This window comes from Balaenoptera physalus (genome assembly GCF_965194825.1).
Source record: "Balaenoptera physalus genome assembly, chromosome: 9".
Taxonomy (NCBI): domain Eukaryota; kingdom Metazoa; phylum Chordata; class Mammalia; order Artiodactyla; family Balaenopteridae; genus Balaenoptera; species Balaenoptera physalus.
The window spans coordinates 81,415,303-81,440,062 of NC_138888.1; positions in this window are offsets into that span (position 1 = coordinate 81,415,303).

Below are 24,760 nucleotides of genomic sequence, written 5' to 3' on the forward strand. Positions count from 1 at the left end.
CCATAGTGTGTTTTGTAAACGTGGGACTCTGTTCTGTTTTGTAATTCAGTTCAAGGGTAGCGGTTTTTACATTCCCTCTATAAGTGATATCTTATGATAAGTGTCTTTTTCTGTGTGACTTATTTCACTTAGAATCGTCGTACCTAAATCCACTCATCATGCTGCTACTAGCCTTATGACGTTGATTTCATGGCTGAGTGATATTCCATTGTACATAAGGACCACAACTTCTTTATCCATTTTTCTCTTTCCTGGGATATTTAAGGTGTAACGAAGTGGAGGTTCTTGTCAACAGAGCAGCCGTAAACTTTGGGGTGCCTGTGTCTTGCTGATTTTTAGTTTTCCCAATTTATACGCCCATGAGTGGAAGTGCCCTGTGCTCTCTAAGCTGAGTTTTTTAGATGTTTCAGGACACAACGTACACTTCTCCAGAGTGGCTGTTGGCAATTTACATCCCTCCCATCAGCGTAGCCAGGCTCCCGTTTCTCCATGGCCTGTCCTGCATTTCTGGTTTTGACACTTTATTCAGCATGGCCCTTTTGACCGATGGGAAGCGAGACTTCTTTGTAGTGCTGATTTGCCTTTCCAGGTTGCTTTGTTGGCCAAACAGGGCGTATGCGTTTTTTCCTGAATATATTCAGGAAAAAACGCATACGCCCTCTTTGGCCAAGGGCATCATTGTCGAGGTTTTGCCGCTTTTCCTGTGCTTTAAAGGCGATTCGAATCTCCCTCCTGAAATCTGTTTCCTGCAATTCTGCCTTGCTTTCCAATCCTCTTCGTTGCCTTCCCTCAATATATTTGTGGACGAGAGTTATCATTTATGAGTCTGAAGGTTTGTGAATTGCAGTGCCCCTGAGCTCCATTTTTCAACTCGCTTTCTTGGGAGCTGGCCGCAAAAGCGCAGGATTGCTTCAGGCCCTATTCTGGTCCCGGGCGGCAGGCTGAGCCTTTGGTTAATTCTTCTTCCTGATGGGGAAGTAGAGTGACCTGTGCCTGTCCCAACACCTAGAGCTAGTCTCTCATTGGTTCCCACTCTTCCCATTCATCCTCAGGAAAAATTGCAACCTGTACGGAACAGGAGGTTAAAGGTGCTGATTCTCCAAGGAGGGAGATTGCTACTAAAGCGGCTGGAATGGCGAACCCGAGCATAAGGAGATGAGAAATGAGGTGCGTTTTGGAAACCTTTCCCGATCACACGGTGTACCATCTTCTGGGTTTCTCATGCATGTTTTCGATGTAGGAAGATGCCCTTGAACCTGGAGATTTGGGACCCATGGGATGGGAACCACGCAGTATTACTTTAAAGGGTCTGCGTTTCCTCACCCAACCTCACCAAACCTCTCAGCCCCAAGAGTGTCCACCCCTATGTCTCCATCAGCTGTGGGTCTAGATATGGTCAATCCAGGTGGCATCACAGCCCCTGAACGAATTTTGTAAGAATTTCTCTCTCTTGCACTGTCTTTGTTTCACGGGTTTTTAAAAGTAATTGATTTTTATAATGGGGTTTAGCTGCTTTTCACTGCTGTGTTTCTGCCGCTTTACACCCACTTGACTCACTTACAGAGAGATATCAAAACATAGGTTTTAAGCTTCTTACTAGTCAGATATATTCTTGGGCGGTGAATAGGGGGTGTTGAGTCCAATTCACTGATCAAGGAGTAGGTCTTGGCTATTACATATTGGGTTTATGGAACGGTATCTGACCTAATTTGAAACCCTTGTTTTATGCATCACCTCACCTCACCTTTCCCGTTAAGCAGCCATAGTGTGTTTTCTAAACGTGGGACTCTGTTCTGTTTTGTAATTCAGTTCAAGGGTAGCGGTTTTTACATTCCCTCTATAAGTGATATCTTATGATAAGTGTCTTTTTCTGTGTGACTTATTTCACTTAGAATCGTCGTACCTAAATCCACTCATCATGCTGCTACTAGCCTTATGACGTTGATTTCATGGCTGAGTGATATTCCATTGTACATAAGGACCACAACTTCTTTATCCATTTTTCTCTTTCCTGGGATATTTAAGGTGTAACGAAGTGGAGGTTCTTGTCAACAGAGCAGCCGTAAACTTTGGGGTGCCTGTGTCTTGCTGATTTTTAGTTTTCCCAATTTATACGCCCATGAGTGGAAGTGCCCTGTGCTCTCTAAGCTGAGTTTTTTAGATGTTTCAGGACACAACGTACACTTCTCCAGAGTGGCTGTTGGCAATTTACATCCCTCCCATCAGCGTAGCCAGGCTCCCGTTTCTCCATGGCCTGTCCTGCATTTCTGGTTTTGACACTTTATTCAGCATGGCCCTTTTGACCGATGGGAAGCGAGACTTCTTTGTAGTGCTGATTTGCCTTTCCAGGTTGCTTTGTTGGCCAAACAGGGCGTATGCGTTTTTTCCTGAATATATTCAGGAAAAAACGCATACGCCCTCTTTGGCCAAGGGCATCATTGTCGAGGTTTTGCCGCTTTTCCTGTGCTTTAAAGGCGATTCGAATCTCCCTCCTGAAATCTGTTTCCTGCAATTCTGCCTTGCTTTCCAATCCTCTTCGTTGCCTTCCCTCAATATATTTGTGGACGAGAGTTATCATTTATGAGTCTGAAGGTTTGTGAATTGCAGTGCCCCTGAGCTCCATTTTTCAACTCGCTTTCTTGGGAGCTGGCCGCAAAAGCGCAGGATTGCTTCAGGCCCTATTCTGGTCCCGGGCGGCAGGCTGAGCCTTTGGTTAATTCTTCTTCCTGATGGGGAAGTAGAGTGACCTGTGCCTGTCCCAACACCTAGAGCTAGTCTCTCATTGGTTCCCACTCTTCCCATTCATCCTCAGGAAAAATTGCAACCTGTACGGAACAGGAGGTTAAAGGTGCTGATTCTCCAAGGAGGGAGATTGCTACTAAAGCGGCTGGAATGGCGAACCCGAGCATAAGGAGATGAGAAATGAGGTGCGTTTTGGAAACCTTTCCCGATCACACGGTGTACCATCTTCTGGGTTTCTCATGCATGTTTTCGATGTAGGAAGATGCCCTTGAACCTGGAGATTTGGGACCCATGGGATGGGAACCACGCAGTATTACTTTAAAGGGTCTGCGTTTCCTCACCCAACCTCACCAAACCTCTCAGCCCCAAGAGTGTCCACCCCTATGTCTCCATCAGCTGTGGGTCTAGATATGGTCAATCCAGGTGGCATCACAGCCCCTGAACGAATTTTGTAAGAATTTCTCTCTCTTTCACTGTCTTTGTTTCACGGGTTTTTAAAAGTAATTGATTTTTATAATGGGGTTTAGCTGCTTTTCACTGCTGTGTTTCTGCCGCTTTACACCCACTTGACTCACTTACAGAGAGATATCAAAACATAGGTTTTAAGCTTCTTACTAGTCAGATATATTCTTGGGCGGTGAATAGGGGGTGTTGAGTCCAATTCACTGATCAAGGAGTAGGTCTTGGCTATTACATATTGGGTTTATGGAACGGTATCTGACCTAATTTGAAACCCTTGTTTTATGCATCACCCCACCTCACCTTTCCCGTTAAGCAGCCATAGTGTGTTTTCTAAACGTGGGACTCTGTTCTGTTTTGTAATTCAGTTCAAGGGTAGCGGTTTATACATTCCCTCTATAAGTGATATCTTATGATAAGTGTCTTTTTCTGTGTGACTTTTTTCACTTAGAATCGTCGTACCTAAATCCAATCATCATGCTGCTACTAGCCTTATGACGTTGATTTCATGGCTGAGTGATATTCCATTGTACATAAGGACCACAACTTCTTTATCCATTTTTCTCTTTCCTGGGATATTTAAGGTGTAACGAAGTAGAGGTTCTTGTCAACAGAGCAGCCGTAAACTTTGGGGTGCCTGTGTCTTGCTGATTTTTAGTTTTCCCAATTTATACGCCCATGAGTGGAAGTGCCCTGTGCTCTCTAAGCTGAGTTTTTTAGATGTTTCAGGACACACCGTACACTTCTCCAGAGTGGCTGTTGGCAATTTACATCCCACCCATCAGCGTAGCCATGCTCCCGTTTCTCCATAGCCTGTCCTGCATTTCTGGTTTTGACACTTTATTCAGCATGGCCCTTTTGACCGATGGGAAGCGAGACTTCTTTGTAGCGCTGATTTGCCTTTCCAGGTTGCTTGGTTGGCCAAAAAGGGCGTATGCGTTTTTTCCTGAATATATTCAGGAAATAACACATACGCCCTTTTTGGCCAAGGGCATCATTGTCGAGGTTTTGCCGCTTTTCCTGTGCTTTAAAGGCGATTCGAATCTCCCTCCTGAAATCTGTTTCCTGCAATTCTGCCTTGCTTTCCAATCCTCTTCGTTGCCTTCCCTCAATATATTTGTGGACGAGAGTTATCATTTATAAGTCTGCAGGTTTGTGAATTGCAGTGCCCCTGAGCTCCATTTTTCAACTCGCTTTCTTGGGAGCTGGCCGCAAAAGCGCAGGATTGCTTCAGGCCCTATTCTGGTCCCGGGCGGCAGGCTGAGCCTGTGGTTAATTCTTCTTCCTGATGGGGAAGTAGAGTGACCTGTGCCTGTCCCAACACCTAGAGCTAGTCTCTCATTGGTTCCCACTCTTCCCGTTCATCCTCAGGACAAATTGCAACCTGTACGGAACAGGAGGTTAAAGGTGCTGATTCTCCAAGGAGGGAGATTGCTACTAAAGCGGCTGGAATGGCGAACCCGAGCATAAGGAGATGAGAAATGAGGTGCGTTTTGGAAACCTTTCCCGATCACACGGTGTACCATCTTCTGGGTTTCTCATGCATGTTTTCGATGTAGGAAGATGCCCTTGAACCTGGAGATTTGGGACCCATGGGATGGATATCACGCAGTATTACTTTAAAGGGTCTGCGTTTCCTCACCCAACCTCACCAAACCTCTCAGCCCCAAGAGTGTCCACCCTTATGTCTCCATCAGCTGTGGGTCTAGATATGGTCAATCCAGGTGGCATCACAGCCCCTGAACGAATTTTGTAAGAATTTCTCTCTCTTTCACTGTCTTTGTTTCACAGGTTTTTAAAAGTAATTGATTTTTATAATGGGGTTTAGCTGCTTTTCACTGCTGTGTTTCTGCCGCTTTACACCCACTTGACTCACTTACAGAGAGATATCAAAACATAGGTTTTAAGATTCTTACTAGTCAGATATATTCTTGGGCGGTGAATAGGGGGTGTTGAGTCCAATTCACTGATCAAGGAGTAGGTCTTGTCTATTACATATTGGGTTTATGGAACGGTATCTGACCTAATTTGAAACCCTTGTTTTATGCATCACCCCACCTCACCTTTCCCGTTAAGCAGCCATAGTGTGTTTTCTAAACGTGGGACTCTGTTCTGTTTTGTAATTCAGTTCAAGGGTAGCGGTTTATACATTCCCTCTATAAGTGATATCTTATGATAAGTGTCTTTTTCTGTGTGACTTTTTTCACTTAGAATCGTCGTACCTAAATCCACTCATCATGCTGCTACTAGCCTTATGACGTTGATTTCATGGCTGAGTGATATTCCATTGTACGTAAGGACCACAACTTCTTTTTCCATTTTTCTCTTTCCTGGGATATTTAAGGTGTAACGAAGTAGAGGTTCTTGTCAACAGAGCAGCCGTAAACTTTGGGGTGCCTGTGTCTTGCTGATTTTTAGTTTTCCCAATTTATACGCCCATGAGTGGAAGTGCCCTGTGCTCTCTAAGCTGAGTTTTTTAGATGTTTCAGGACACACCGTACACTTCTCCAGAGTGGCTGTTGGCAATTTACATCCCACCCATCAGCGTAGCCAGGCTCCCGTTTCTCCATGGCCTGTCCTGCATTTCTGGTTTTGACACTTTATTCAGCATGGCCCTTTTGACCGATGGGAAGCGAGACTTCTTTGTAGCGCTGATTTGCCTTTCCAGGTTGCTTGGTTGGCCAAAAAGGGCGTATGCGTTTTTTCCTGAATATATTCAGGAAATAACGCATACGCCCTTTTTGGCCAAGGGCATCATTGTCGAGGTTTTGCCGCTTTTCCTGTGCTTTAAAGGCGATTCGAATCTCCCTCCTGAAATCTGTTTCCTGCAATTCTGCCTTGCTTTCCAATCCTCTTCGTTGCCTTCCCTCAATATATTTGTGGACGAGAGTTATCATTTATAAGTCTGCAGGTTTGTGAATTGCAGTGCCCCTGAGCTCCATTTTTCAACTCGCTTTCTTGGGAGCTGGCCGCAAAAGCGCAGGATTGCTTCAGGCCCTATTCTGGTCCCGGGCGGCAGGCTGAGCCTGTGGTTAATTCTTCTTCCTGATGGGGAAGTAGAGTGACCTGTGCCTGTCCCAACACCTAGAGCTAGTCTCTCATTGGTTCCCACTCTTCCCGTTCATCCTCAGGACAAATTGCAACCTGTACGGAACAGGAGGTTAAAGGTGCTGATTCTCCAAGGAGGGAGATTGCTACTAAAGCGGCTGGAATGGCGAACCCGAGCATAAGGAGATGAGAAATGAGGTGCGTTTTGGAAACCTTTCCCGATCACACGGTGTACCATCTTCTGGGTTTCTCATGCATGTTTTCGATGTAGGAAGATGCCCTTGAACCTGGAGATTTGGGACCCATGGGATGGATATCACGCAGTATTACTTTAAAGGGTCTGCGTTTCCTCACCCAACCTCACCAAACCTCTCAGCCCCAAGAGTGTCCACCCTTATGTCTCCATCAGCTGTGGGTCTAGATATGGTCAATCCAGGTGGCATCACAGCCCCTGAACGAATTTTGTAAGAATTTCTCTCTCTTTCACTGTCTTTGTTTCACAGGTTTTTAAAAGTAATTGATTTTTATAATGGGGTTTAGCTGCTTTTCACTGCTGTGTTTCTGCCGCTTTACACCCACTTGACTCACTTACAGAGAGATATCAAAACATAGGTTTTAAGATTCTTACTAGTCAGATATATTCTTGGGCGGTGAATAGGGGGTGTTGAGTCCAATTCACTGATCAAGGAGTAGGTCTTGTCTATTACATATTGGGTTTATGGAACGGTATCTGACCTAATTTGAAACCCTTGTTTTATGCATCACCCCACCTCACCTTTCCCGTTAAGCAGCCATAGTGTGTTTTCTAAACGTGGGACTCTGTTCTGTTTTGTAATTCAGTTCAAGGGTAGCGGTTTTTACATTCCCTCTATAAGTGATATCTTATGATAAGTGTCTTTTTCTGTGTGACTTATTTCACTTAGAATCGTCGTACCTAAATCCACTCATCATGCTGCTACTAGCCTTATGACGTTGATTTCATGGCTGAGTGATATTCCATTGTACATAAGGACCACAACTTCTTTATCCATTTTTCTCTTTCCTGGGATATTTAAGGTGTAACGAAGTGGAGGTTCTTGTCAACAGAGCAGCCCTAAACTTTGGGGTGCCTGTGTCTTGCTGATTTTTAGTTTTCCCAATTTATACGCCCATGAGTGGAAGTGCCCTGTGCTCTCTAAGCTGAGTTTTTTTAGATGTTTCAGGACACACCGTACACTTCTCCAGAGTGGCTGTTGGCAATTTACATCCCGCCCATCAGCGTAGCCAGGCTCCCGTTTCTCCATGGCCTGTCCTGCATTTCTGGTTTTGACACTTTATTCAGCATGGCCCTTTTGACCGATGGGAAGCGAGACTTCTTTGTAGCGCTGATTTGCCTTTCCAGGTTGCTTGGTTGGCCAAAAAGGGCGTATGCGTTTTTTCCTGAATATATTCAGGAAAAAACGCATACGCCCTTTTTGGCCAAGGGCATCATTGTCGAGGTTTTGCCGCTTTTCCTGTGCTTTAAAGGCGATTCGAATCTCCCTCCTGAAATCTGTTTCCTGCAATTCTGCCTTGCTTTCCAATCCTCTTCGTTGCCTACCCTCAATATATTTGTGGACGAGAGTTATCATTTATAAGTCTGCAGGTTTGTGAATTGCAGTGCCCCTGAGCTCCATTGTTCAACTCGCTTTCTTGGGAGCTGGCCGCAAAAGCGCAGGATTGCTTCAGGCCCTATTCTGGTCCCGGGCGGCAGGCTGAGCCTGTGGTTAATTCTTCTTCCTGATGGGGAAGTAGAGTGACCTGTGCCTGTCCCAACACCTAGAGCTAGTCTCTCATTGGTTCCCACTCTTCCCGTTCATCCTCAGGACAAATTGCAACCTGTACGGAACAGGAGGTTAAAGGTGCTGATTCTCCAAGGAGGGAGATTGCTACTAAAGCGGCTGGAATGGCGAACCCGAGCATAAGGAGATGAGAAATGAGGTGCGTTTTGGAAACCTTTCCCGATCACACGGTGTACCATCTTCTGGGTTTCTCATGCATGTTTTCGATGTAGGAAGATGCCCTTGAACCTGGAGATTTGGGACCCATGGGATGGGAACCACGCAGTATTACTTTAAAGGGTCTGCGTTTCCTCACCCAACCTCACCAAACCTCTCAGCCCCAAGAGTGTCCACCCCTATGTCTCCATCAGCTGTGGGTCTAGATATGGTCAATCCAGGTGGCATCACAGCCCCTGAACGAATTTTGTAAGAATTTCTCTCTCTTTCACTGTCTTTGTTTCACGGGTTTTTAAAAGTAATTGATTTTTATAATGGGGTTTAGCTGCTTTTCACTGCTGTGTTTCTGCCGCTTTACACCCACTTGACTCACTTACAGAGAGATATCAAAACATAGGTTTTAAGCTTCTTACTAGTCAGATATATTCTTGGGAGGTGAATAGGGGGTGTTGAGTCCAATTCACTGATCAAGGAGTAGGTCTTGGCTATTACATATTGGGTTTATGGAACGGTATCTGACCTAATTTGAAACCCTTGTTTTATGCATCACCCCACGTCACCTTTCCCCTTAAGCAGCCATAGTGTGTTTTCTAAACATGGGACTCTGTTCTGTTTTGTAATTCAGTTCAAGGGTAGCGGTTTTTACATTCCCTCTATAAGTGATATCTTATGATAAGTGTCTTTTTCTGTGTGACTTATTTCACTTAGAATCGTCGTACCTAAATCCACTCATCATGCTGCTACTAGCCTTATGACGTTGATTTCATGGCTGAGTGATATTCCATTGTACATAAGGACCACAACTTCTTTATCCATTTTTCTCTTTCCTGGGATATTTAAGGTGTAACGAAGTGGAGGTTCTTGTCAACAGAGCAGCCCTAAACTTTGGGGTGCCTGTGTCTTGCTGATTTTTAGTTTTCCCAATTTATACGCCCATGAGTGGAAGTGCCCTGTGCTCTCTAAGCTGAGTTTTTTAGATGTTTCAGGACACACCGTACACTTCTCCAGAGTGGCTGTTGGCAATTTACATCCCTCCCATCAGCGTAGCCAGGCTCCCGTTTCTCCATGGCCTGTCCTGCATTTCTGGTTTTGACACTTTATTCAGCATGGCCCTTTTGACCGATGGGAAGCGAGACTTCTTTGTAGCGCTGATTTGCCTTTCCAGGTTGCTTGGTTGGCCAAAAAGGGCGTATGCGTTTTTTCCTGAATATATTCAGGAAAAAACGCATACGCCCTTTTTGGCCAAGGGCATCATTGTCGAGGTTTTGCCGCTTTTCCTGTGCTTTAAAGGCTATTCGAATCTCCCTCCTGAAATCTGTTTCCTGCAATTCTGCCTTGCTTTCCAATCCTCTTCGTTGCCTTCCCTCAATATATTTGTGGACGAGAGTTATCATTTATAAGTCTGCAGGTTTGTGAATTGCAGTGCCCCTGAGCTCCATTTTTCAACTCGCTTTCTTGGGAGCTGGCCGCAAAAGCGCAGGATTGCTTCAGGCCCTATTCTGGTCCCGGGCGGCAGGCTGAGCCTGTGGTTAATTCTTCTTCCTGATGGGGAAGTAGAGTGACCTGTGCCTGTCCCAACACCTAGAGCTAGTCTCTCATTGGTTCCCACTCTTCCCGTTCATCCTCAGGACAAATTGCAACCTGTACGGAACAGGAGGTTAAAGGTGCTGATTCTCCAAGGAGGGAGATTGCTACTAAAGCGGCTGGAATGGCGAACCCGAGCATAAGGAGATGAGAAATGAGGTGCGTTTTGGAAACCTTTCCCGATCACACGGTGTACCATCTTCTGGGTTTCTCATGCATGTTTTCGATGTAGGAAGATGCCCTTGAACCTGGAGATTTGGGACCCATGGGATGGGAAACACGCAGTATTACTTTAAAGGGTCTGCGTTTCCTCACCCAACCTCACCAAACCTCTCAGCCCCAAGAGTGTCCACCCCTATGTCTCCATCAGCTGTGGGTCTAGATATGATCAATCCAGGTGGCATCACAGCCCCTGAACGAATTTTGTAAGAATTTCTCTCTCTTTCACTGTCTTTGTTTCACGGGTTTTTAAAAGTAATTGATTTTTATAATGGGGTTTAGCTGCTTTTCACTGCTGTGTTTCTGCCGCTTTACACCCACTTGACTCACTTACAGAGAGATATCAAAACATAGGTTTTAAGCTTCTTACTAGTCAGATATATTCTTGGGCAGTGAATAGGGGGTGTTGAGTCCAATTCACTGATCAAGGAGTAGGTCTTGGCTATTACATATTGGGTTTATGGAACGGTATCTGACCTAATTTGAAACCCTTGTTTTATGCATCACCCCACCTCACCTTTCCCGTTAAGCAGCCATAGTGTGTTTTCTAAACGTGGGACTCTGTTCTGTTTTGTAATTCAGTTCAAGGGTAGCGGTTTTTACATTCCCTCTATAAGTGATATCTTATGATAAGTGTCTTTTTCTGTGTGACTTATTTCACTTAGAATCGTCGTACCTAAATCCACTCATCATGCTGCTACTAGCCTTATGACGTTGATTTCATGGCTGAGTGATATTCCATTGTACATAAGGACCACAACTTCTTTATCCATTTTTCTCTTTCCTGGGATATTTAAGGTGTAACGAAGTGGAGGTTCTTGTCAACAGAGCAGCCCTAAACTTTGGGGTGCCTGTGTCTTGCTGATTTTTAGTTTTCCCAATTTATACGCCCATGAGTGGAAGTGCCCTGTGCTCTCTAAGCTGAGTTTTTTAGATGTTTCAGGACACACCGTACACTTCTCCAGAGTGGCTGTTGGCAATTTACATCCCTCCCATCAGCGTAGCCAGGCTCCCGTTTCTCCATGGCCTGTCCTGCATTTCTGGTTTTGACACTTTATTCAGCATGGCCCTTTTGACCGATGGGAAGCGAGACTTCTTTGTAGCGCTGATTTGCCTTTCCAGGTTGCTTGGTTGGCCAAAAAGGGCGTATGCGTTTTTTCCTGAATATATTCAGGAAAAAACGCATACGCCCTTTTTGGCCAAGGGCATCATTGTCGAGGTTTTGCCGCTTTTCCTGTGCTTTAAAGGCGATTCGAATCTCCCTCCTGAAATCTGTTTCCTGCAATTCTGCCTTGCTTTCCAATCCTCTTCGTTGCCTTCCCTCAATATATTTGTGGACGAGAGTTATCATTTATAAGTCTGCAGGTTTGTGAATTGCAGTGCCCCTGAGCTCCATTTTTCAACTCGCTTTCTTGGGAGCTGGCCGCAAAAGCGCAGGATTGCTTCAGGCCCTATTCTGGTCCCGGGCGGCAGGCTGAGCCTGTGGTTAATTCTTCTTCCTGATGGGGAAGTAGAGTGACCTGTGCCTGTCCCAACACCTAGAGCTAGTCTCTCATTGGTTCCCACTCTTCCCGTTCATCCTCAGGACAAATTGCAACCTGTACGGAACAGGAGGTTAAAGGTGCTGATTCTCCAAGGAGGGAGATTGCTACTAAAGCGGCTGGAATGGCGAACCCGAGCATAAGGAGATGAGAAATGAGGTGCGTTTTGGAAACCTTTCCCGATCACACGGTGTACCATCTTCTGGGTTTCTCATGCATGTTTTCGATGTAGGAAGATGCCCTTGAACCTGGAGATTTGGGACCCATGGGATGGATATCACGCAGTATTACTTTAAAGGGTCTGCGTTTCCTCACCCAACCTCACCAAACCTCTCAGCCCCAAGAGTGTCCACCCTTATGTCTCCATTAGCTGTGGGTCTAGATATGGTCAATCCAGGTGGCATCACAGCCCCTGAACGAATTTTGTAAGAATTTCTCTCTCTTTCACTGTCTTTGTTTCACGGGTTTTTAAAAGTAATTGATTTTTATAATGGGGTTTAGCTGCTTTTCACTGCTGTGTTTCTGCCGCTTTACACCCACTTGACTCACTTACAGAGAGATATCAAAACATAGGTTTTAAGATTCTTACTAGTCAGATATATTCTTGGGCGGTGAATAGGGGGTGTTGAGTCCAATTCACTGATCAAGGAGTAGGTCTTGTCTATTACATATTGGGTTTATGGAACGGTATCTGACCTAATTTGAAACCCTTGTTTTATGCATCACCCCACCTCACCTTTCCCGTTAAGCAGCCATAGTGTGTTTTCTAAACGTGGGACTCTGTTCTGTTTTGTAATTCAGTTCAAGGGTAGCGGTTTATACATTCCCTCTATAAGTGATATCTTATGATAAGTGTCTTTTTCTGTGTGACTTTTTTCACTTAGAATCGTCGTACCTAAATCCACTCATCATGCTGCTACTAGCCTTATGACGTTGATTTCATGGCTGAGTGATATTCCATTGTACATAAGGACCACAACTTCTTTATCCATTTTTCTCTTTCCTGGGATATTTAAGGTGTAACGAAGTAGAGGTTCTTGTCAACAGAGCAGCCCTAAACTTTGGGGTGCCTGTGTCTTGCTGATTTTTAGTTTTCCCAATTTATACGCCCATGAGTGGAAGTGCCCTGTGCTCTCTAAGCTGAGTTTTTTAGATGTTTCAGGACACACCGTACACTTCTCCAGAGTGGCTGTTGGCAATTTACATCCCACCCATCAGCGTAGCCAGGCTCCCGTTTCTCCATGGCCTGTCCTGCATTTCTGGTTTTGACACTTTATTCAGCATGGCCCTTTTGACCGATGGGAAGCGAGACTTCTTTGTAGCGCTGATTTGCCTTTCCAGGTTGCTTGGTTGGCCAAAAAGGGCGTATGCGTTTTTTCCTGAATATATTCAGGAAAAAACGCATACGCCCTTTTTGGCCAAGGGCATCATTGTCGAGGTTTTGCCGCTTTTCCTGTGCTTTAAAGGCGATTCGAATCTCCCTCCTGAAATCTGTTTCCTGCAATTCTGCCTTGCTTTCCAATCCTCTTCGTTGCCTTCCCTCAATATATTTGTGGACGAGAGTTATCATTTATAAGTCTGCAGGTTTGTGAATTGCAGTGCCCCTGAGCTCCATTGTTCAACTCGCTTTCTTGGGAGCTGGCCGCAAAAGCGCAGGATTGCTTCAGGCCCTATTCTGGTCCCGGGTGGCAGGCTGAGCCTGTGGTTAATTCTTCTTCCTGATGGGGAAGTAGAGTGACCTGTGCCTGTCCCAACACCTAGAGCTAGTCTCTCATTGGTTCCCACTCTTCCCGTTCATCCTCAGGACAAATTGCAACCTGTACGGAACAGGAGGTTAAAGGTGCTGATTCTCCAAGGAGGGAGATTGCTACTAAAGCGGCTGGAATGGCGAACCCGAGCATAAGGAGATGAGAAATGAGGTGCGTTTTGGAAACCTTTCCCGATCACACGGTGTACCATCTTCTGGGTTTCTCATGCATGTTTTCGATGTAGGAAGATGCCCTTGAACCTGGAGATTTGGGACCCATGGGATGGATATCACGCAGTATTACTTTAAAGGGTCTGCGTTTCCTCACCCAACCTCACCAAACCTCTCAGCCCCAAGAGTGTCCACCCTTATGTCTCCATCAGCTGTGGGTCTAGATATGGTCAATCCAGGTGGCATCACAGCCCCTGAACGAATTTTGTAAGAATTTCTCTCTCTTTCACTGTCTTTGTTTCACGGGTTTTTAAAAGTAATTGATTTTTATAATGGGGTTTAGCTGCTTTTCACTGCTGTGTTTCTGCCGCTTTACACCCACTTGACTCACTTACAGAGAGATATCAAAACATAGGTTTTAAGCTTCTTACTAGTCAGATATATTCTTGGGCGGTGAATAGGGGGTGTTGAGTCCAATTCACTGATCAAGGAGTAGGTCTTGGCTATTACATATTGGGTTTATGGAACGGTATCTGACCTAATTTGAAACCCTTGTTTTATGCATCACCCCACCTCACCTTTCCCGTTAAGCAGCCATAGTGTGTTTTCTAAACGTGGGACTCTGTTCTGTTTTGTAATTCAGTTCAAGGGTAGCGGTTTTTACATTCCCTCTATAAGTGATATCTTATGATAAGTGTCTTTTTCTGTGTGACTTATTTCACTTAGAATCGTCGGACCTAAATCCACTCATCATGCTGCTACTAGCCTTATGACGTTGATTTCATGGCTGAGTGATATTCCATTGTACATAAGGACCACAACTTCTTTATCCATTTTTCTCTTTCCTGGGATATTTAAGGTGTAACGAAGTAGAGGTTGTTGTCAACAGAGCAGCCCTAAACTTTGGGGTGCCTGTGTCTTGCTGATTTTTAGTTTTCCCAATTTATACGCCCATGAGTGGAAGTGCCCTGTGCTCTCTAAGCTGAGTTTTTTAGATGTTTCAGGACACACCGTACACTTCTCCAGAGTGGCTGTTGGCAATTTACATCCCACCCATCAGCGTAGCCAGGCTCCCGTTTCTCCATGGCCTGTCCTGCATTTCTGGTTTTGACACTTTATTCAGCATGGCCCTTTTGACCGATGGGAAGCGAGACTTCTTTGTAGCGCTGATTTGCCTTTCCAGGTTGCTTGGTTGGCCAAAAAGGGCGTATGCGTTTTTTCCTGAATATATTCAGGAAAAAACGCATACGCCCTTTTTGGCCAAGGGCATCATTGTCGAGGTTTTGCCGCTTTTCCTGTGCTTTAAAGGCGATTCGAATCTCCCTCCTGAAATCTGTTTCCTGCAATTCTGCCTTGCTTTCCAATCCTCTTCGTTGCCTTCCCTCAATATATTTGTGGACGAGAGTTATCATTTATAAGTCTGCAGGTTTGTGAATTGCAGTGCCCCTGAGCTCCATTGTTCAACTCGCTTTCTTGGGAGCTGGCCGCAAAAGCGCAGGATTGCTTCAGGCCCTATTCTGGTCCCGGGCGGCAGGCTGAGCCTGTGGTTAATTCTTCTTCCTGATGGGGAAGTAGAGTGACCTGTGCCTGTCCCAACACCTAGAGCTAGTCTCTCATTGGTTCCCACTCTTCCCGTTCATCCTCAGGACAAATTGCAACCTGTACGGAACAGGAGGTTAAAGGTGCTGATTCTCCAAGGAGGGAGATTGCTACTAAAGCGGCTGGAATGGCGAACCCGAGCATAAGGAGATGAGAAATGAGGTGCGTTTTGGAAACATTTCCCGATCACACGGTGTACCATCTTCTGGGTTTCTCATGCATGTTTTCGATGTAGGAAGATGCCCTTGAACCTGGAGATTTGGGACCCATGGGATGGATATCACGCAGTATTACTTTAAAGGGTCTGCGTTTCCTCACCCAACCTCACCAAACCTCTCAGCCCCAAGAGTGTCCACCCTTATGTCTCCATTAGCTGTGGGTCTAGATATGGTCAATCCAGGTGGCATCACAGCCCCTGAACGAATTTTGTAAGAATTTCTCTCTCTTTCACTGTCTTTGTTTCACGGGTTTTTAAAAGTAATTGATTTTTATAATGGGGTTTAGCTGCTTTTCACTGCTGTGTTTCTGCCGCTTTACACCCACTTGACTCACTTACAGAGAGATATCAAAACATAGGTTTTAAGATTCTTACTAGTCAGATATATTCTTGGGCGGTGAATAGGGGGTGTTGAGTCCAATTCACTGATCAAGGAGTAGGTCTTGTCTATTACATATTGGGTTTATGGAACGGTATCTGACCTAATTTGAAACCCTTGTTTTATGCATCACCCCACCTCACCTTTCCCGTTAAGCAGCCATAGTGTGTTTTCTAAACGTGGGACTCTGTTCTGTTTTGTAATTCAGTTCAAGGGTAGCGGTTTATACATTCCCTCTATAAGTGATATCTTATGATAAGTGTCTTTTTCTGTGTGACTTTTTTCACTTAGAATCGTCGTACCTAAATCCACTCATCATGCTGCTACTAGCCTTATGACGTTGATTTCATGGCTGAGTGATATTCCATTGTACATAAGGACCACAACTTCTTTATCCATTTTTCTCTTTCCTGGGATATTTAAGGTGTAACGAAGTAGAGGTTCTTGTCAACAGAGCAGCCCTAAACTTTGGGGTGCCTGTGTCTTGCTGATTTTTAGTTTTCCCAATTTATACGCCCATGAGTGGAAGTGCCCTGTGCTCTCTAAGCTGAGTTTTTTAGATGTTTCAGGACACACCGTACACTTCTCCAGAGTGGCTGTTGGCAATTTACATCCCACCCATCAGCGTAGCCAGGCTCCCGTTTCTCCATGGCCTGTCCTGCATTTCTGGTTTTGACACTTTATTCAGCATGGCCCTTTTGACCGATGGGAAGCGAGACTTCTTTGTAGCGCTGATTTGCCTTTCCAGGTTGCTTGGTTGGCCAAAAAGGGCGTATGCGTTTTTTCCTGAATATATTCAGGAAAAAACGCATACGCCCTTTTTGGCCAAGGGCATCATTGTCGAGGTTTTGCCGCTTTTCCTGTGCTTTAAAGGCGATTCGAATCTCCCTCCTGAAATCTGTTTCCTGCAATTCTGCCTTGCTTTCCAATCCTCTTCGTTGCCTACCCTCAATATATTTGTGGACGAGAGTTATCATTTATAAGTCTGCAGGTTTGTGAATTGCAGTGCCCCTGAGCTCCATTGTTCAACTCGCTTTCTTGGGAGCTGGCCGCAAAAGCGCAGGATTGCTTCAGGCCCTATTCTGGTCCCGGGCGGCAGGCTGAGCCTGTGGTTAATTCTTCTTCCTGATGGGGAAGTAGAGTGACCTGTGCCTGTCCCAACACCTAGAGCTAGTCTCTCATTGGTTCCCACTCTTCCCGTTCATCCTCAGGACAAATTGCAACATGTACGGAACAGGAGGTTAAAGGTGCTGATTCTCCAAGGAGGGAGATTGCTACTAAAGCGGCTGGAATGGCGAACCCGAGCATAAGGAGATGAGAAATGAGGTGCGTTTTGGAAACCTTTCCCGATCACACGGTGTACCATCTTCTGGGTTTCTCATGCATGTTTTCGATGTAGGAAGATGCCCTTGAACCTGGAGATTTGGGACCCATGGGATGGGAACCACGCAGTATTACTTTAAAGGGTCTGCGTTTCCTCACCCAACCTCACCAAACCTCTCAGCCCCAAGAGTGTCCACCCCTATGTCTCCATCAGCTGTGGGTCTAGATATGGTCAATCCAGGTGGCATCACAGCCCCTGAACGAATTTTGTAAGAATTTCTCTCTCTTTCACTGTCTTTGTTTCACGGGTTTTTAAAAGTAATTGATTTTTATAATGGGGTTTAGCTGCTTTTCACTGCTGTGTTTCTGCCGCTTTACACCCACTTGACTCACTTACAGAGAGATATCAAAACATAGGTTTTAAGCTTCTTACTAGTCAGATATATTCTTGGGCGGTGAATAGGGGGTGTTGAGTCCAATTCACTGATCAAGGAGTAGGTCTTGGCTATTACATATTGGGTTTATGGAACGGTATCTGACCTAATTTGAAACCCTTGTTTTATGCATCACCCCACCTCACCTTTGCCCTTAAGCAGCCATAGTGTGTTTTCTAAACGTGGGACTCTGTTCTGTTTTGTAATTCAGTTCAAGGGTAGCGGTTTTTACATTCCCTCTATAAGTGATATCTTATGATAAGTGTCTTTTTCTGTGTGACTTATTTCACTTAGAATCGTCGTACCTAAATCCACTCATCATGCTGCTACTAGCCTTATGACGTTGATTTCATGGCTGAGTGATATTCCATTGTACATAAGGACCACAACTTCTTTATCCATTTTTCTCTTTCCTGGGATATTTAAGGTGTAATGAAGTGGAGGTTCTTGTCAACAGAGCAGCCCTAAACTTTGGGGTGCCTGTGTCTTGCTGATTTTTAGTTTTCCCAATTTATACGCCCATGAGTGGAAGTGCCCTGTGCTCTCTAAGCTGAGTTTTTTAGATGTTTCAGGACACACCGTACACTTCTCCAGAGTGGCTGTTGGCAATTTACATCCCGCCCATCAGCGTAGCCAGGCTCCCGTTTCTCCATGGCCTGTCCTGCATTTCTGGTTTTGACACTTTATTCAGCATGGCCCTTTTGACCGATGGGAAGCGAGACTTCTTTGTAGCGCTGATTTGCCTTTCCAGGTTGCTTGGTTGGCCAAAAAGGGCGTATGCGTTTTTTCCTGAATATATTCAGGAAATAACGCATACGCCCTTTTTGGCCAAGGGCATCATTGTCGAGGTTTTGCCGCTTTTCCTGTGCTTTAAAGGCGATTCGAATCTCCCTCCTGAAATCTGTTTCCTGCAATTCTGCCTTGCTTTCCAATCCTCTTCGTTGCCTTCCCTCAATATATTTGTGGACGAGAGTTATCATTTATAAGTCTGCAGGTTTGTGAATTGCAGTGCCCCTGAGCTCCATTTTTCAACTCGCTTTCTTGGGAGCTGGCCGCAAAAGCGCAGGATTGCTTCAGGCCCTATTCTGGTCCCGGGCGGCAGGCTGAGCCTGTGGTTAATTCTTCTTCCTGATGGGGAAGTAGAGTGACCTGTGCCTGTCCCAACACCTAGAGCTAGTCTCTCATTGGTTCCCACTCTTCCCGTTCATCCTCAGGACAAATTGCAACCTGTACGGAACAGGAGGTTAAAGGTGCTGATTCTCCAAGGAGGGAGATTGCTACTAAAGCGGCTGGAATGGCGAACCCGAGCATAAGGAGATGAGAAATGAGGTGCGTTTTGTAAACCTTTCCCGATCACACGGTGTACCATCTTCTGGGTTTCTCATGCATGTTTTCGATGTAGGAAGATGCCCTTGAACCTGGAGATTTGGGACCCATGGGATGGGAACCACGCAGTATTACTTTAAAGGGTCTGCGTTTCCTCACCCAACCTCACCAAACCTCTCAGCCCCAAGAGTGTCCACCCCTATGTCTCCATCAGCTGTGGGTCTAGATATGGTCAATCCAGGTGGCATCATAGCCCCTGAACGAATTTTGTAAGAATTTCTCTCTCTTTCACTGTCTTTGTTTCACGGGTTTTTAAAAGTAATTGATTTTTATAATGGGGTTTAGCTGCTTTTCACTGCTGTGTTTCTGCCGCTTTACACCCACTTGACTCACTTACAGAGAGATATCAAAACATAGGTTTTAAGCTTCTTACTAGTCAGATATATTCTTGGGCGGTGAATAGGGGGTGTTGAGTCCAATTCACTGATCAAGGAGTAGGTCTTGTCTATTACATATTGGCTTTATGGAACGGTATCTGAGCTAATTTGAAACCCTTGTTTAATGCATCACCCCACCTCACCTTTCCCGTTAAGCAGCCATAGTGTGTTTTCTAAACGTGGGACTCTGTTCTGTTTTGTAATTCAGTTCAAGGGTAGCGGTTTTTACATTCCCTCTATAAGTGATATCTTATGATAAGTGTCTTTTTCTGTGTGACTTATTTCACTTAGAATCGTCGTACCTAAATCCACTCATCATGCTGCTACTAGCCTTATGACGTTGGTTTCATGGCTGAGTGATATTCCATTGTACATAAGGACCACAACTTATTTCTCCATTTTTCTCTTTCCTGGTATATTTAAGGTGTAACGAAGTGGAGGTTCTTGTCAACAGAGCAGCCCTAAACTTTGGGGTGCCTGTGGCTTGCTGATTTTTAGTTTTCCCAATTTATACGCCCATGAGTGGAAGTGCCCTATGCTCTCTAAGCTGAGTTTTTTAGATGTTTCAGGACACACCGTACACTTCTCCAGAGTGGCTGTTGGCAATTTACATCCCGCCCATCAGCGTAGCCAGGCTCCCGTTTCTCCATGGCCTGTCCTGCATTTCTGGTTTTGACACTTTATTCAGCATGGCCCTTTCGTCCGTTGGGAAGCGAGACTTCTTTGTAGCGCTGATTTGCCTTTCCAGGTTGCTTGGTTGGCCAAAAAGGGCGTATGCGTTTTTTCCTGAATATATTCAGGAAAAAACGCATACGCCCTTTTTGGCCAAGGGCATCATTGTCGAGGTTTTGCCGCTTTTCCTGTGCTTTAAAGGCGATTCGAATCTCCCTCCTGAAATCTGTCTCCTGCAATTCTTCCTTGCTTTCCAATCCTCCTCGTTGCCTTCCCTCAATATATTTGTGGACGAGAGTTATCATTTATAAGTCTGCAGGTTTGTGAATTGCAGTGCCCCTGAGCTCCATTTTTCAACTCGCTTTCTTGGGAGCTGGCCGCAAAAGCGCAGGATTGCTTCAGGCCCTATTCTGGTCCCGGGAGGCAGGCTGAGTCTGTGGTTAATTCTTCTTCCTGATGGGAAAGTAGAGTGACCTGTGCCTGTCCCAACACCTAGAGCTAGTCTCTCATTGGTTCCCACTCTTCCCGTTCATCCTCAGGACAAATTGCAACCTGTACGGAACAGGAGGTTAAAAGTGCTGATTCTCCAAGGAGGGAGATTGCTACTAAAGCGGCTGGAATGGCGAACCCGAGCATAAGGAGATGAGAAATGAGGTGCGTTTTGGAAACCTTTCCCGATCACACGGTGTACCATCTTCTGGATTTCTCATGCATGTTTTCGATGTAGGAAGATGCCCTTGAACCTGGAGATTTGGGACCCATGGGATGGGAACCACGCAGTATTACTTTAAAGGGTCTGCGTTTTCTCACCCAACCTCACCAAACCTCTCAGCCCCAAGAGTGTCCACCCCTATGTCTCCATCAGCTGTGGGTCTAGATATGGTCAATCCAGGTGGCATCACAGCCCCTGAACGAATTTTGTAAGAATTTCTCTCTCTTGCACTGTCTTTGTTTCACGGGTTTTTAAAAGTAATTGATTTTTATAATGGGGTTTAGCTGCTTTTCACTGCTGTGTTTCTGCCGCTTTACACCCACTTGACTCACTTACAGAGAGATATCAAAACATAGGTTTTAAGCTTCTTACTAGTCAGATATATTCTTGGGCGGTGAATAGGGGGTGTTGAGTCCAATTCACTGATCAAGGAGTAGGTCTTGGCTATTACATATTGGGTTTATGGAACGGTATCTGACCTAATTTGAAACCCTTGTTTTATGCATCACCCCACCTCACCTTTCCCGTTAAGCAGCCATAGTGTGTTTTCTAAACGTGGGACTCTGTTCTATTTTGTAATTCAGTTCAAGGGTAGCGGTTTTTACATTCCCTCTATAAGTGATATCTTATGATAAGTGTCTTTTTCTGTGTGACTTATTTCACTTAGAATCGTCGTACCTAAATCCACTCATCATGCTGCTACTAGCCTTATGACGTTGGTTTCATGGCTGAGTGATATTCCATTGTACATAAGGACCACAACTTATTTCTCCATTTTTCTCTTTCCTGGTATATTTAAGGTGTAATGAAGAGGAGGTTCTTGTCAACAGAGCAGCCCTAAACTTTGGGGTGCCTGTGTCTTGCTGATTTTTAGTTTTCCCAATTTATACGCCCATGAGTGGAAGTGCCCTATGCTCTCTAAGCTGAGTTTTTTAGATGTTTCAGGACACACCGTACACTTCTCCAGAGTGGCTGTTGGCAATTTACATCCCGCCCATCAGCGTAGCCAGGCTCCCGTTTCTCCATGGCCTGTCCTGCATTTCTGGTTTTGACACTTTATTCAGCATGGCCCTTTTGTCCGTTGGGAAGCGAGACTTCTTTGTAGCGCTGATTTGCCTTTCCAGGTTGCTTGGTTGGCCAAAAAGGGCGTATTCGTTTTTTCCTGAATATATTCAGGAAAAAACGCATACGCCCTTTTTGGCCAAGGGCATCATTGTCGAGGTTTTGCCGCTTTTCCTGTGCTTTAAAGGCGATTCGAATCTCCCTCCTGAAATCTGTTTCCTGCAATTCTGCCTTGCTTTCCAATCCTCTTCGTTGCCTTCCCTCAATATATTTGTGGACGAGAGTTATCATTTATAAGTCTGCAGGTTTGTGAATTGCAGTGCCCCTGAGCTCCATTTTTCAACTCGCTTTCTTGGGAGCTGGCCGCAAAAGCGCAGGATTGCTTCAGGCCCTATTCTGGTCCCGGGCGGCAGGCTGAGCCTGTGGTTAATTCTTCTTCCTGATGGGGAAGTAGAGTGACCTGTGCCTGTCCCAACACCTAGAGCTAGTCTCTCATTGGTTCCCACTCTTCCCGTTCATCCTCAGGACAAATTGCAACCTGTACGGAACAGGAGGTTAAAGGTGCTGATTCTCCAAGGAGGGAGATTGCTAGTAAAGGGGCTGGAATGGCGAACCCGAGCATAAGGAGATGAGAAATGAGGTGCGTTTTGGAAACCTTTCCCGATCACACGGTGTACCATCTTCTGGGTTTCTCATGCATGTTTTCGATGTAGGAAGATGCCCTTGAACCTGGAGATTTGGGACCCATGGGATGGGAACCACGCAGTATTACTTTAAAGGGTCTGCGTTTCCTCACCCAACCTCACCAAACCTCTCAGCCCCAAGAGTGTCCACCCCTATGTCTCCATCAGCTGTGGGTCTAGATATGATCAATCCAGGTGGCATCACAGCCCCTGAACGAATTTTGTAAGAATTTCTCTCTCTTGCACTGTCTTTGTTTCACGGGTTTTTAAAAGTAATTGATTTTTATAATGGGGTTTAGCTGCTTTTCACTGCTGTGTTTCTGCCGCTTTACACCCACTTGACTCACTTACAGAGAGATATCAAAACATAGGTTTTAAGCTTCTTACTAGTCAGATATATTCTTGGGCGGTGAATAGGGGGTGTTGAGTCCAATTCACTGATCAAGGAGTAGGTCTTGGCTATTACATATTGGGTTTATGGAACGGTATCTGACCTAATTTGAAACCCTTGTTTTATGCATCACCTCACCTCACCTTTCCCGTTAAGCAGCCATAGTGTGTTTTCTAAACGTGGGACTCTGTTCTGTTTTGTAATTCAGTTCAAGGGTAGCGGTTTTTACATTCCCTCTATAAGTGATATCTTATGATAAGTGTCTTTTTCTGTGTGACTTATTTCACTTAGAATCGTCGTACCTAAATCCACTCATCATGCTGCTACTAGCCTTATGACGTTGATTTCATGGCTGAGTGATATTCCATTGTACATAAGGACCACAACTTCTTTATCCATTTTTCTCTTTCCTGGGATATTTAAGGTGTAACGAAGTGGAGGTTCTTGTCAACAGAGCAGCCGTAAACTTTGGGGTGCCTGTGTCTTGCTGATTTTTAGTTTTCCCAATTTATACGCCCATGAGTGGAAGTGCCCTGTGCTCTCTAAGCTGAGTTTTTTAGATGTTTCAGGACACAACGTACACTTCTCCAGAGTGGCTGTTGGCAATTTACATCCCTCCCATCAGCGTAGCCAGGCTCCCGTTTCTCCATGGCCTGTCCTGCATTTCTGGTTTTGACACTTTATTCAGCATGGCCCTTTTGACCGATGGGAAGCGAGACTTCTTTGTAGTGCTGATTTGCCTTTCCAGGTTGCTTGGTTGGCCAAACAGGGCGTATGCGTTTTTTCCTGAATATATTCAGGAAAAAACGCATACGCCCTCTTTGGCCAAGGGCATCATTGTCGAGGTTTTGCCGCTTTTCCTGTGCTTTAAAGGCGATTCGAATCTCCCTCCTGAAATCTGTTTCCTGCAATTCTGCCTTGCTTTCCAATCCTCTTCGTTGCCTTCCCTCAATATATTTGTGGACGAGAGTTATCATTTATGAGTCTGAAGGTTTGTGAATTGCAGTGCCCCTGAGCTCCATTTTTCAACTCGCTTTCTTGGGAGCTGGCCGCAAAAGCGCAGGATTGCTTCAGGCCCTATTCTGGTCCCGGGCGGCAGGCTGAGCCTGTGGTTAATTCTTCTTCCTGATGGGGAAGTAGAGTGACCTGTGCCTGTCCCAACACCTAGAGCTAGTCTCTCATTGGTTCCCACTCTTCCCATTCATCCTCAGGAAAAATTGCAACCTGTACGGAACAGGAGGTTAAAGGTGCTGATTCTCCAAGGAGGGAGATTGCTACTAAAGCGGCTGGAATGGCGAACCCGAGCATAAGGAGATGAGAAATGAGGTGCGTTTTGGAAACCTTTCCCGATCACACGGTGTACCATCTTCTGGGTTTCTCATGCATGTTTTCGATGTAGGAAGATGCCCTTGAACCTGGAGATTTGGGACCCATGGGATGGGAACCACGCAGTATTACTTTAAAGGGTCTGCGTTTCCTCACCCAACCTCACCAAACCTCTCAGCCCCAAGAGTGTCCACCCCTATGTCTCCATCAGCTGTGGGTCTAGATATGGTCAATCCAGGTGGCATCACAGCCCCTGAACGAATTTTGTAAGAATTTCTCTCTCTTTCACTGTCTTTGTTTCACGGGTTTTTAAAAGTAATTGATTTTTATAATGGGGTTTAGCTGCTTTTCACTGCTGTGTTTCTGCCGCTTTACACCCACTTGACTCACTTACAGAGAGATATCAAAACATAGGTTTTAAGCTTCTTACTAGTCAGATATATTCTTGGGCGGTGAATAGGGGGTGTTGAGTCCAATTCACTGATCAAGGAGTAGGTCTTGGCTATTACATATTGGGTTTATGGAACGGTATCTGACCTAATTTGAAACCCTTGTTTTATGCATCACCCCACCTCACCTTTCCCGTTAAGCAGCCATAGTGTGTTTTCTAAACGTGGGACTCTGTTCTGTTTTGTAATTCAGTTCAAGGGTAGCGGTTTTTACATTCCCTCTATAAGTGATATCTTATGATAAGTGTCTTTTTCTGTGTGAC